Here is a 12,328-nt window from a genome sequence, read left to right as displayed (position 1 = left end):
CTTGAAAGTATAATAAAGAACTTTGCACTTTCAAATAACTCTGACTTCACTTGTGACTTTCCTGATATAATTTCTGATATCTACCAAATGGGATCTGGTCAATATCCCGACCGCAGGGATTCCGGAGCTCATAATGCTGGTGCAGGCATCCCGATCACCGGAATCCCAAAGGTAAGTAGCGGGGTTAGGGGAAGGGTTAGCATTAGGATCAGGCACTAGGGGGAGGGTTAGGTGCTAAGGGGGAAAGGTTAAGTTTAGGGTGCGGGGAGAGGGAGATTAGGTTTAGGCACTAGGGAGGGAGGGTTATGGTACGGAGAGGGGGAGGGTTAGGGTTAGGATACTGACAGTGTTGGTATCCTAACCCTGTCCGGGTTTTGACATTTTGACCACCGAGATCCTGAGCGCCGGCATTCTGTAACCATACCCTACCAAACATACATTTGTTATTTTTATGGTCAAGTTCATCAATGTTTAATATTCTGAGATAATTTAATGCTGCAATAGACTGAATTGTTTTAGTGCTTATATTACAATTCAGGACATGGCATGTGGGTCTGCATATTAGCATTATCATGAGATATGGCTCTGCATATTACACCTGGCACTATTGATCTTTATATTAGTATTGCCACCAGCTATGTCTCTTTGTGTTAGTTTAGACACCAGACAAGAGCTTTGCATATTAGAGTTGGCACCAGAAATGACTCAATTTTCAATTTTGCATATCTTGAAGCAATAATATTCTGCAAATCTGTGTGTATCTAGCACCAATAGCAAAAGTCTTTCTATTTTGTAATCATACTGTATATGGCATGAATACTGCAACACAACTGGCACCATGTACAATATTGGTAAAAACGAGTGCAGGCATATTTCTTTCTGTTTTGTTTAAAATCTGTATATTCAGCACTAGCTATGACACTTTATATGGCTTCTATCTTTGGTGATGAATGTATAAGCCCTTTCATACTGTAAGTGCATACAGAACTTGCCCTGCTTGTTCTTTACTTGAGTGAGAGCTAAGGCCAGATGTTGCCATACAGACATACGCAGGTTTATCTATGAAAGCAGTCTCATGTGGCATTTAAAGAACTTTTCACACATGATCTGAAGCAGTGGTTAATCATTTTCAAATGCATCAATGGAAAAGACAGTATAGGGGGAAAAGTATAGGAAAATAATTGGTTTTAAAGTGACCACAAATTATTTTTGCCAGCCGAGACTGGAAGGTTCAAGGACTCGCTAAAGGTATTGTGAATTGGACCTATGAACAATGGTTATACTAAAGAAGAATCATTGTTAATTTGCAATGGTTAAATTAGACTTCCTTCTAGCCTCCCAGCCTTCAAGCATGCCCTTAAAACTCATATTTTGATTCTAACTAACCACTCCTCCACCTGATTCTGCAGTCTCTGCCTCTTCTCCTATTGTGTCCAAATATATCCCCTACACATTGTAAGCTCATATGAGCAGGGCCCTCTCCCTTTTGTCTTTCTGTGTTATTAGGCTAAGTGTACACTGTAATTATAGGGTAGATGTACTAAGCCTTGGAGAGAGATAAACTGGAGAGAGATAAAGTACCAACCAATCAGCTCATAGCTATCATTTTTCAAACACAGCCTGTAATGTGACAGTTAGGAGCTGATTTCTTGGTACTCAAGGGTTGGACATCTCCCATTATGTATCTATGTGAATTGTTACTGTTCTGTATTAGTCTGTAGTTGTGCGTCAATTTTATCTCCTTGTACGGCACTTCGGAACCTTTATTAATAATAATAATAATAATAACAATAATAAGATATACATTGGTCTATTGCTCATTAACCCCTAAACAACCTTGAATACCATAACTTAACTTAAACTAATAAATAACGACACTGACAACCACAGTTGGCTAATAGGTCACAGCTTTTTATTTAAAATGAATTAATTTAACCTAACCAGGGTGGTTAAGAGACGCTGCAAGCTCAGTTCTAGCTTTCGAATAACCCAACAAACTCGGGGGATGGCTGAAACGTCCCCTTCTAGACGCACTCAAGCTTATTCAGTTTTCACCTACAATAATAATTGAGGAACTGAACAGTGCAATTCAGTTCAGGGTTTTGCTCCATCTTGTGGTTAAAATATGCAACTACAAAAATGTACTGCAATGTCCAAAAAGTACTTTGTACTTAGAAAAACATTTTTTTCTCACTTTTAAAATATTATTCCACTAGTATCATACTTAATTCAGGTGTCCTGACTCTACTGTAATGTTTTAATGCATATATACAGTACTTCATAGTAAGCAAAGATGCCAATCTTTAAAAGTATGTTTACTGGCAGTTTTAAAACAAAATTAGTGGCAGGTACGGTATAAATTAGAGAGCATAGGACTCATTTAGTGCAACATTTGCTGTGATGCACTAAAAATACATACATCAAAACTAGTACCACACTTACTTACTGTCACGGAACGTCCAAGAGTTCTTGGGTCGCAACCACTTCCCTATTGGACTACGATGTGATTAGCAGCAAACTGTGGTATTGTACAGCGGTGGGCTGGGCAGTGATAATTATCATGCCACTTGGACCTCCTCTCTAGTATCTCCTGGAGGGAAGATACTGTACCAAAAGTTGACCAGTATGAGTTAGGCAATGAAAGGAAGTATTTAATTGTTTGCTATGGTCAGTGGCGTAACTATAAATTTTGCTCCCCTATGCCAAAAGTGTCAGGCGCAAAGATCAAACACACCCAAAGACAACGTTTAATGTGTGTGGTTACATGATACAGCAACATGCCTTACACATTATGACACACTAAGTAATGCCACTTATAACACAGTGTGCCACACCAGAATGCCCCTTACAACAATTATGCCAGACAGCAAAGCCCCTTACACATGCCACACAATAATGCCACGTATAACACATAATGACATACAGTAAAGCCCTTATAACAAATGTATGCCATGCTGTAATGCCCCTATTTCACATTATGCCACACTGTAATGCCACATACAACACATTATACCACACAGTAATGCCCCTTACACATAATGCCACACAGTAATGCCCCTAATAGCACATTGTGCACATAGTAATGCCAAATACACATTATGCCAAACAGTAATGCCCATTACATCCCACCCTGACAGATCTACTTCACCAACCCTCCTCTCTGCTCCTGCCAGTCTGTCACCTCAGCTCAAGACAGGTTGCACAGTTTTTATGTAAGTGTAGAACCAGATTATTGGGAACATAGTTTATAACCTGTAAAATGGGTGTATCAGGTTAGTGCCCCTTATACAGTGCCCCCTGTAGTTGTGCCCCAAAATGCAATGCCCCCTATACTAGTGTCCCTTATGCAATGCCCCCTGTAATAGTGCCCCTTATGCAATGTCCCCTGTAGTAGTGCCCATTATGCAGGGCCCCCTGTAGTTGTGCCCATATGCAGTGCCCCTTGTAGTTGTGCCCCTTCTAGTAGTGCCCCCTGTAGTAGTGCCCATTTTAGTAGTACCCCCTGTAGTTGTACCCAGTAGTTGCCCTCAGTAGTGAGCCCCCTGTAGTTGCACCCAGTAGTTGCCCCTTGTAGTTGCCCCCAGTAGTTGCCCCAATAGTGAGCCCCCTGTGGTTGCCCCCAGTAGTGATCCCCTTGTAGTTGCCCCCAGTAGTTGCTCTCCCCCCCCCGCACGCACACAAACACACAAAAAAAAAAACCGACTTACCTTTATCCCCACTCCAGTGTTGCTGCCGTCCATACCCCGGCATCCGCTCCTCGGCACTATGGGAGTAACATCATGACGTCACTCCCATAGTGCTCTGCGGGACCCGGAAGACGGAGGGAGCTCCGTCCTCCGGCTGTCGCCGGCGGTTTGAGTATGAGCCGGCAGATGGAGGGTGCCCTCCGTAGTTATGGGAGTTCCGCCACTGAGTGGCGTAACTACTGCCCCCGTCGCCCCCAAGCTACCCAGCGCCTCCAAGCCACCGCGGGGGCTGCAGGGGCAGTAGTTACGGCACTGGCTATGGTGTAGTAAAAATATCACTCCTAAATATATCCTAAATATCACTGCTATACAGTATAGATAAATTAGTTATATAGTCTCTAATGTATATCTCACATGGAACGCTGAATTAGAAGAAATGCTTTTTTACCTGGCACATTAAGTTATTTTGCAGGAAAAATAAAGTGCAGCTGCGCACTCTTGGCACTAAGTAAAAATAAATGTGCTTATTTTTTCTATGTGGTACAGGTTGAGTCTCCCATATCCGTTATTCCAAAAACCGAAATATTCCAAAAACCGGAATATTTCGGTACATATGTGACGTCACGACGTGACCTGACGTCATGACGTCACTAGTATCAGCGGCCAATGACTAGCGGCGTGGGCGTGGTCCACACGCCAGGCCACCCCCCGCATCACCCGCCGGACCCTTCCGCCTTACCTGCCGGACCCTTCCGCCTCAGTCGCCGGACCCCTCACGACACCCGCCGGACACCTGTAGCACCCACTGGACCACCACGACACTGCAGGACACCTGTAGCACCCACCAGACCCGCGCAACAACTTCCAGACGCACATGCCGGGCCCCCCCCAGGTATTCCGAAAACCGGAATAATCCAAAATCCGAAATGCTCGTGGTCCCGAGCATTTCGGATATGGGAGACTCAACCTGTACTACAAATTTCAGCATGATAGAACTTATTATATTTAAATGTAGGGTGTGCATTCCACACATTTATGACCAAATTTAAATCAGATATCCATCTGACTTAAGCTAGGTACACACTCGGTCGACTTGACGGCCGACCAGCAATCGCGCCTACTGAGCGGTCGAATCAGGTAAGTATACACACTTACTGATCAGCCGCTTGGCATGTTTTCCTTTCGTCACAGCTGTGCGGGCATTTGAATTTGACCGCCCAGCTGTTACGTCAGTCTTGCAGCAACAGTACAGGCGGTCGGCGAACTGTCTATACACACAGTCAAATGCACCAATATATATTGTTCACAGACATATCAGGGGTACACACTGACTCATTCCTACAAGTAAAAAGACCTATATTAATTAAACACATTAAGTTTAGATTTTACAGCTGGTAAACTTAACGCGCATATTTCAGCATGCACGCCCCTGCACCCTTTGCACTATTCATATAGAAAATGCACAACGTGGCACCTTTGCAGTAATTCTACAGTGTGCAACTTGGGAGAACTACATCAAAAAGTGGGGAAATCACCCTGAACCCCAGAAAGGTGGCAAATAATACTGGATAACAGTATAGAAGGCTATTAGCGGCCATAAGCAAAGTATTTCAGGTTCTAAACAGGTATCAAATACCTTGTTTTAATAACAGTGGAAAAATGATAGTAAGCAAGTGTTTTATAACAAATTAAAGCATCTATATCAGGGGTATTCAACATGCGGCACTCCAGCTGCTGTGGAACTACAAATCCTAGCATGTCATACTATAGTTTTGCTATTAGGGCATGCCTAAACTGTGGCGGGATGCTGTAGTTACACGGCAGATGGTGGGCGGCATGTTGAATACACCTGCTATTGATTATTTTGGGATACAGGTATGTAATCTGATTTTCAATAGTTTTTAAGGAAGTTTAAAAAAAAATATTGGGAGAAAAACCACTTGTAACTCACATCTGCAAATGCAAAACTTATTTCTCGTCTATACAACCAAAATACATGACCTACATAATTAAGCCCATTTGTGAGCTCTTTACAGAAACTCATTTACAAAATGGCATAACACTATTGGCAAAATTATGCTAATTAAAAAGCCTCTAATCGCATGATTATTCATTGGTTGGGGTGTACCAGAGGTACTGCTGTGAGTTCCATCATTTTACCCTTAAAATATTTTCCCATAATTTTCACATGCTCAGGGGCTGGAATCCAAAACTCCCACTGAGACCCATGTTAGCTCAGATTCTCAAATTGAAAAGTAAAAAGTCAAGTCTGTTGGTTATTTAGCCGTGTTAATCAATTTCCGTCAAACTCATGGCTAATTGAATCAGCCCCATAAATGTGATTGCCGAAGTGGGATGGAAATTTGAAGTGAATGCCTGAGAGGCTGTGCGCTGCCTCGGCCCCCAGAAGATTTAGTGGCTTAGAGATTGTGAAATACATTTTAGATACCTTTTCAACACTCCTGCAACCAGCAGAGAGTGAAATTCCAGGGCACTTAAAATTATCACATTATATGCCACACTGTGCATGCCCTAATTCATTGCATGAAAACACTGTGTATTCCCTCATTCACAATGACACACTGTGCATGCCCTAATTCATTGTATGCCACGCTGTGTATTCCCTCATTCACAATGACACACTGTGCATGCCCTAATTCATTGTATGCCAACACTGTGTATTCCTTCATTCACATTATGACACACTGTGCATGCCCTAATTCATTGTATGCCAACACTGTGTATTCCTTCATTCACATTATGACACACTGTGCATGCCCTAATTCATTGTATGCCACGCTGTGTATTCCCTCATTCACATTATGACACACTGTGCATGCCCTAATTCACTGTATGCCACGCTGTGTATTCCCTCATTCACATTATGACACTGTGCATGCCCTAATTCATTGTATGCCAACACTGTGTATTCCCTCATTCACATTATGACACGCTGTGCATGCCCTAATTCATTGTATGCCACACTGTGTATTCCCTCATTCACATTATGATACACAGTGCATGCCCTAATTCATTGTATGCCAACACTGTGTATTCCTTCATTCACATTATGACACACTGTGCATGCCCTAATTCATTGTATGCCACGCTGTGTATTCCCTCATTCACATTATGACACACTGTGCATGCCCTAATTCATTGTATGCCAACACTGTGTATTCCCTCATTCACAATGACACATTGTGCATGCCCTAATTCATTGTATGCCAACACTGTGTATTCCTTCATTCACATTATGACACACTGTGCATGCCCTAATTCATTGTATGCCAACACTGTGTATTCCTTCATTCACATTATGACACACTGTGCATGCCCTAATTCATTGTATGCCACACTGTGTATTCCCTCATTCACATTATGACACTGTGCATGCCCTAATTCATTGTATGCCACGCTGTGTATTCCCTCATTCACAATGACACACTGTGCATGCCCTAATTCATTGTATGCCACACTGTGTATTCCCTAATTCACATTGACACACTGTGCATGCCCTAATTCATTGTATGCCAACACTGTGTATTCCCTCATTCACATTATGACACACTGTGCATGCCCTAATTCATTGTATGCCAACACTGTGTATTCCTTCATTCACATTATGACACACTGTGCATGCCCTAATTCATTGTATGCCACGCTGTGTATTCCCTCATTCACATTATGACACACTGTGCATGCCCTAATTCATTGTATGCCACGCTGTGTATTCCCTCATTCACATTATGACACACTGTGCATGCCCTAATTCATTGTATGCCACGCTGTGTATTCCCTCATTCACATTATGACACTGTGCATGCCCTAATTCATTGTATGCCAACACTGTGTATTCCTTCATTCACATTATGACACACTGTGCATGCCCTAATTCATTGTATGCCACGCTGTGTATTCCCTCATTCACATTATGACACACTGTGCATGCCCTAATTCATTGTATGCCATGCTGTGTATTCCCTAATTCACATTATGACACACTGTGCATGCCCTAATTCATTGTATGCCAACACTGTGTATTCCTTCATTCACATTATGACACACTGTGCATGCCCTAATTCATTGTATGCCACGCTGTGTATGCCCTCATTCACATTATGACACTCTGTGCATGCCCTAATTCATTGTATGCCACGCTGTGTATTCCCTCATTCACATTATGACACTGTGCATGCCCTAATTCATTGTATGCCAACACTGTGTATTCCTTCATTCACATTATGACACACTGTGCATGCCCTAATTCATTGTATGCCATGCTGTGTATTCCCTCATTCACAATGACACACTGTGCATGCCCTAATTCATTGTATGCCAACACTGTGTATTCCTTCTTTCACATTATGACACACTGTACATGCCCTAATTCATTGTATGCCACACTGTGTATTCCCTCATTCACAATGACACACTGTGCATGCCCTAATTCATTGTATGCCAACACTGTGTATTCCTTCATTCACATTATGACACACTGTGCATGCCCTCATTCATTGTATGCCACGCTGTGTATTCCCTCATTCACATTATGACACACTGTGCATGCCCTAATTCATTGTATGCCAACACTGTGTATTCCTTCATTCACATTATGACACACTGTGCATGCCCTAATTCATTGTATGCCACACTGTGTATTCCCTCATTCACAATGACACACTGTGCATGCCCTAATTCATTGTATGCCAACACTGTGTATTCCTTCATTCACATTATGACACACTGTACATGCCCTAATTCATTGTATGCCACACTGTGTATTCCCTCATTCACAATGACACACTGTGCATGCCCTAATTCATTGTATGCCACACTGTGTATTCCCTCATTCACAATGACACACTGTGCATGCCCTAATTCATTGTATGCCAACACTGTGTATTCCTTCATTCACATTATGACACACTGTGCATGCCCTAATTCATTGTATGCCAACACTGTGTATTCCTTCATTCACATTATGACACACTGTGCATGCCCTAATTCATTGTATGCCACGCTGTGTATTCCCTCATTCACATTATGATACTCTGTGCATGCCATAATTCATTGTATGCCACGCTGTGTATTCCCTCATTCACATTATGACACTGTGCATGCCCTAATTCATTGTATGCCAACACTGTGTATTCCTTCATTCACATTATGACACACTGTGCATGCCCTAATTCATTGTATGCCATGCTGTGTATTCCCTCATTCACAATGACACACTGTGCATGCCCTAATTCATTGTATGCCAACACTGTGTATTCCTTCTTTCACATTATGACACACTGTACATGCCCTAATTCATTGTATGCCACACTGTGTATTCCCTCATTCACAATGACACACTGTGCATGCCCTAATTCATTGTATGCCAACACTGTGTATTCCTTCATTCACATTATGACACACTGTGCATGCCCTCATTCATTGTATGCCACGCTGTGTATTCCCTCATTCACATTATGACACACTGTGCATGCCCTAATTCAATGTATGCCAACACTGTGTATTCCTTCATTCACATTATGACACACTGTGCATGCCCTAATTCATTGTATGCCACACTGTGTATTCCCTCATTCACAATGACACACTGTGCATGCCCTAATTCATTGTATGCCAACACTGTGTATTCCTTCATTCACATTATGACACACTGTACATGCCCTAATTCATTGTATGCCACACTGTGTATTCCCTCATTCACAATGACACACTGTGCATGCCCTAATTCATTGTATGCCACACTGTGTATTCCCTCATTCACATTATGACACACTGTGCATGCCCTCATTCATTGTATGCCACGCTGTGTATTCCCTCATTCACATTATGACACACTGTGCATGCCCTAATTCATTGTATGCCAACACTGTGTATTCCCTCATTCACATTATGACACACTGTGCATGCCCTAATTCATTGAATGCCACGTTATGTATTCCCTCATTCCTATATGACACACTGTGCATGACCTAATTCATTGTATGCCAACACTGTGTATTCCCTAATTCACATTGACACACTGTGCATGCCCTAATTCATTGTATGCCACACTATGTATTCCCTCATTCACATTATGACACACTGTGCATGCCCTAATTCATTGTATGCCACACGGTGTATTCCCTCATTCACATTATGACACACTGTGCATGCCCTAATTCATTGTATGCCACACTGTGTATTCCCTCATTCACATTATGATACGCTCTGGGTCTGATTCAGGTTGGATCGCAACTGCAATCGCGGCTGCTATTAAGCACACAGTCTCACTGGGATGATATGCTAATCGCAGCACAACATAAGGACGCTAACCTTACCTTACACACATCCGTAATGCTTAGCAAGACTGCGAAAACATCGGTAACATCGAGAACAATCGGAGCCTCACGCACACTTGCAGAACGTCAGACCTTACTCAGCGTACCTTCCGGTATACAGTGAGAGCTCAGACTGCGTATGCCATCGCAGTGAATAATATATGCATGCCTCTGCAATAGCGTTCAAATGCACTGGCACTACTGCGTTTTGCCAACCACTCCCTCCCTCACCTCCCCCAAATGGTACTTCCTGTCAATCACTCTGCGATGACTCTTTGTAGTCACTGAGATCGCAGTGGCTAGTTTGCGCAGCGCACTGTGATGCATACGCAGAACGCTACAATCGTCCGATAGCGTGTGTAATTGCAGTTGTGAACCAACCGGGATCAGACTCTGTCCCCAATACAAATTATATGACATACTGCACCCCCCCATACAATTATTTTTTGTTTTTTACAAACTTTCTGATCTGAGCTTCTATGAATGCAGCAGCAGCAGCTCCAGTCCTGACTCCTAATATGTCACTTTTTTTCAAGTGACCTCTCATTATCATGCAGGCAGTGCAGGAGGAAGGAGAGTTGGGAGCAACACCTGCATCATCATAATGTTGGGCAGGGCACTGCTGGCCCGGCATTGTGAGGAGTCCTGTTGATTGTCAGTGTAGCAGGACAGCTGTAGTTTTGCTGAAGACCCGGATGGTCCCCCCCACCCCACCCTCCACCGGCGCCATCCTGGCCAACCTCTAGTTACGGCCCTGTCTGTAAACATTGACATTTGTTTCAAGTGCTGGCCAGACTGAAATTCTGCTTGTAATTCTTATGGTTTAGCCAGATCTTGAAACAAATGTTAATATGTATCATGCATATCCCTTAGAGATAATTTTTTCAATAGCTACCTCCACTACAGCTGAATGTGACACTTATCACCTGAGGGGAGTAGCATTTTATATTTTAGTGTTTGTCCCCTCACTCATCATAGCCTGTGAGAGAAGGACTACAAGGGGTTTATTTAATAAGCACTGGGTTCTAAAACCCGGCGCTTCCGATCATGTTTATGCCCAAAATTTAAAAGGACAATGATTTTACTAGCCGTGTTTTGCTAGAAAATTCATTGCCCTTTTAAATTTCAGGCATAAACACTGTTGAAAGCGCCGGGTTTTAAAACCCAATGCAAGTATATAAACCCCCAAGAACTTGCTTGCTAGAACTGTGCTTCAAGTCTGCAGTAGCCTTTGTTGTGCAGTCCAGTGGTTCCCAAACATTCCTGAATCACGGCCCCCTAAACTATCAGAACTTTTTTTCACAGCACCACTAGGCCAAAAGTTTCTTATTGAGAAATTCAGCAAAAATTATGAACTTAAGTAAATAGTTTTTTACTTTTCATCCTTAAGCTGGCCACACACTAGAAGATTTTCTGCACGATTTGTCCGATTTCGATGCATCGGAACGACAAATCGTGCATAATATGTGCAAATCGTAAGTGTCCACTGGCGATGACGATGCGCGCACCTGCGGGTCAGTTGTCATATCTTCAGATCTTACCTACAGCAGGCAAGATCTGGCAATCTTGTACACGACGCACTGGAAATCATTAAGAATGCACGATAGGTCGTTGGTGAGATTGGACATTTTAAGCACCATATCGTTTCCTGGAGTGGCGGGGAGCTGCTGGGGAGAGTTCAAGGGAAATCGTTAACGACATTGCATCGTTTGCGAGTCATTTAGTGTGTGGCCCGCATTAGGTTCAGTTAAGTGGTGTTGGTCAGGGTTGGGCTTTTGTTTGACCATATATTTTATGATTGGCAGCTACCCAAACTGGTTTTAGCTATCACATTGACCAAAAATTATTTTATTTGGTCCTGGACCACCAACCCGTAGCACCTCTGCAAGTGCCCCGCGGAGCCCCAGGGCACCGCTGCACCCAGTTTGGGAACCACTGGTACATGCCATAAAATTAAAGTAATACTAATACAATACTATGATCCGTGCCACTCACAAGGATCTACACTCTGTGCAGCTGTACCGCTCACACACCACTAGTTACGGCCCTGCAGACTATCACTACTCTGAATGCATTGTTCATTACCCCACTTTTAGCAGTATAGGGCCTAATTCAGAGTTGTACACATACCCAACGGGCGCTGCTGCGGATCACGGAGGCCGGCAGGAGATGCTTATTTACGTCTTATGATGTCTCCAGCTGCATTAGTATATTATCTAACAGCCGCTGCGTACAAAGGGCCTGATTCACTACGGATCGCTAATACGCATGTACTGCAGTTGCTAATATCAGTAGTGCTACTTA

The sequence above is a fragment of the Taudactylus pleione genome, unplaced genomic scaffold, assembly GCF_031769625.1.
Source record: "Taudactylus pleione unplaced genomic scaffold, aTauple2 ptg000053l, whole genome shotgun sequence".
Classification (NCBI taxonomy): Eukaryota; Metazoa; Chordata; class Amphibia; order Anura; family Myobatrachidae; genus Taudactylus; species Taudactylus pleione.
This window is presented reverse-complemented; position numbering follows the sequence as displayed.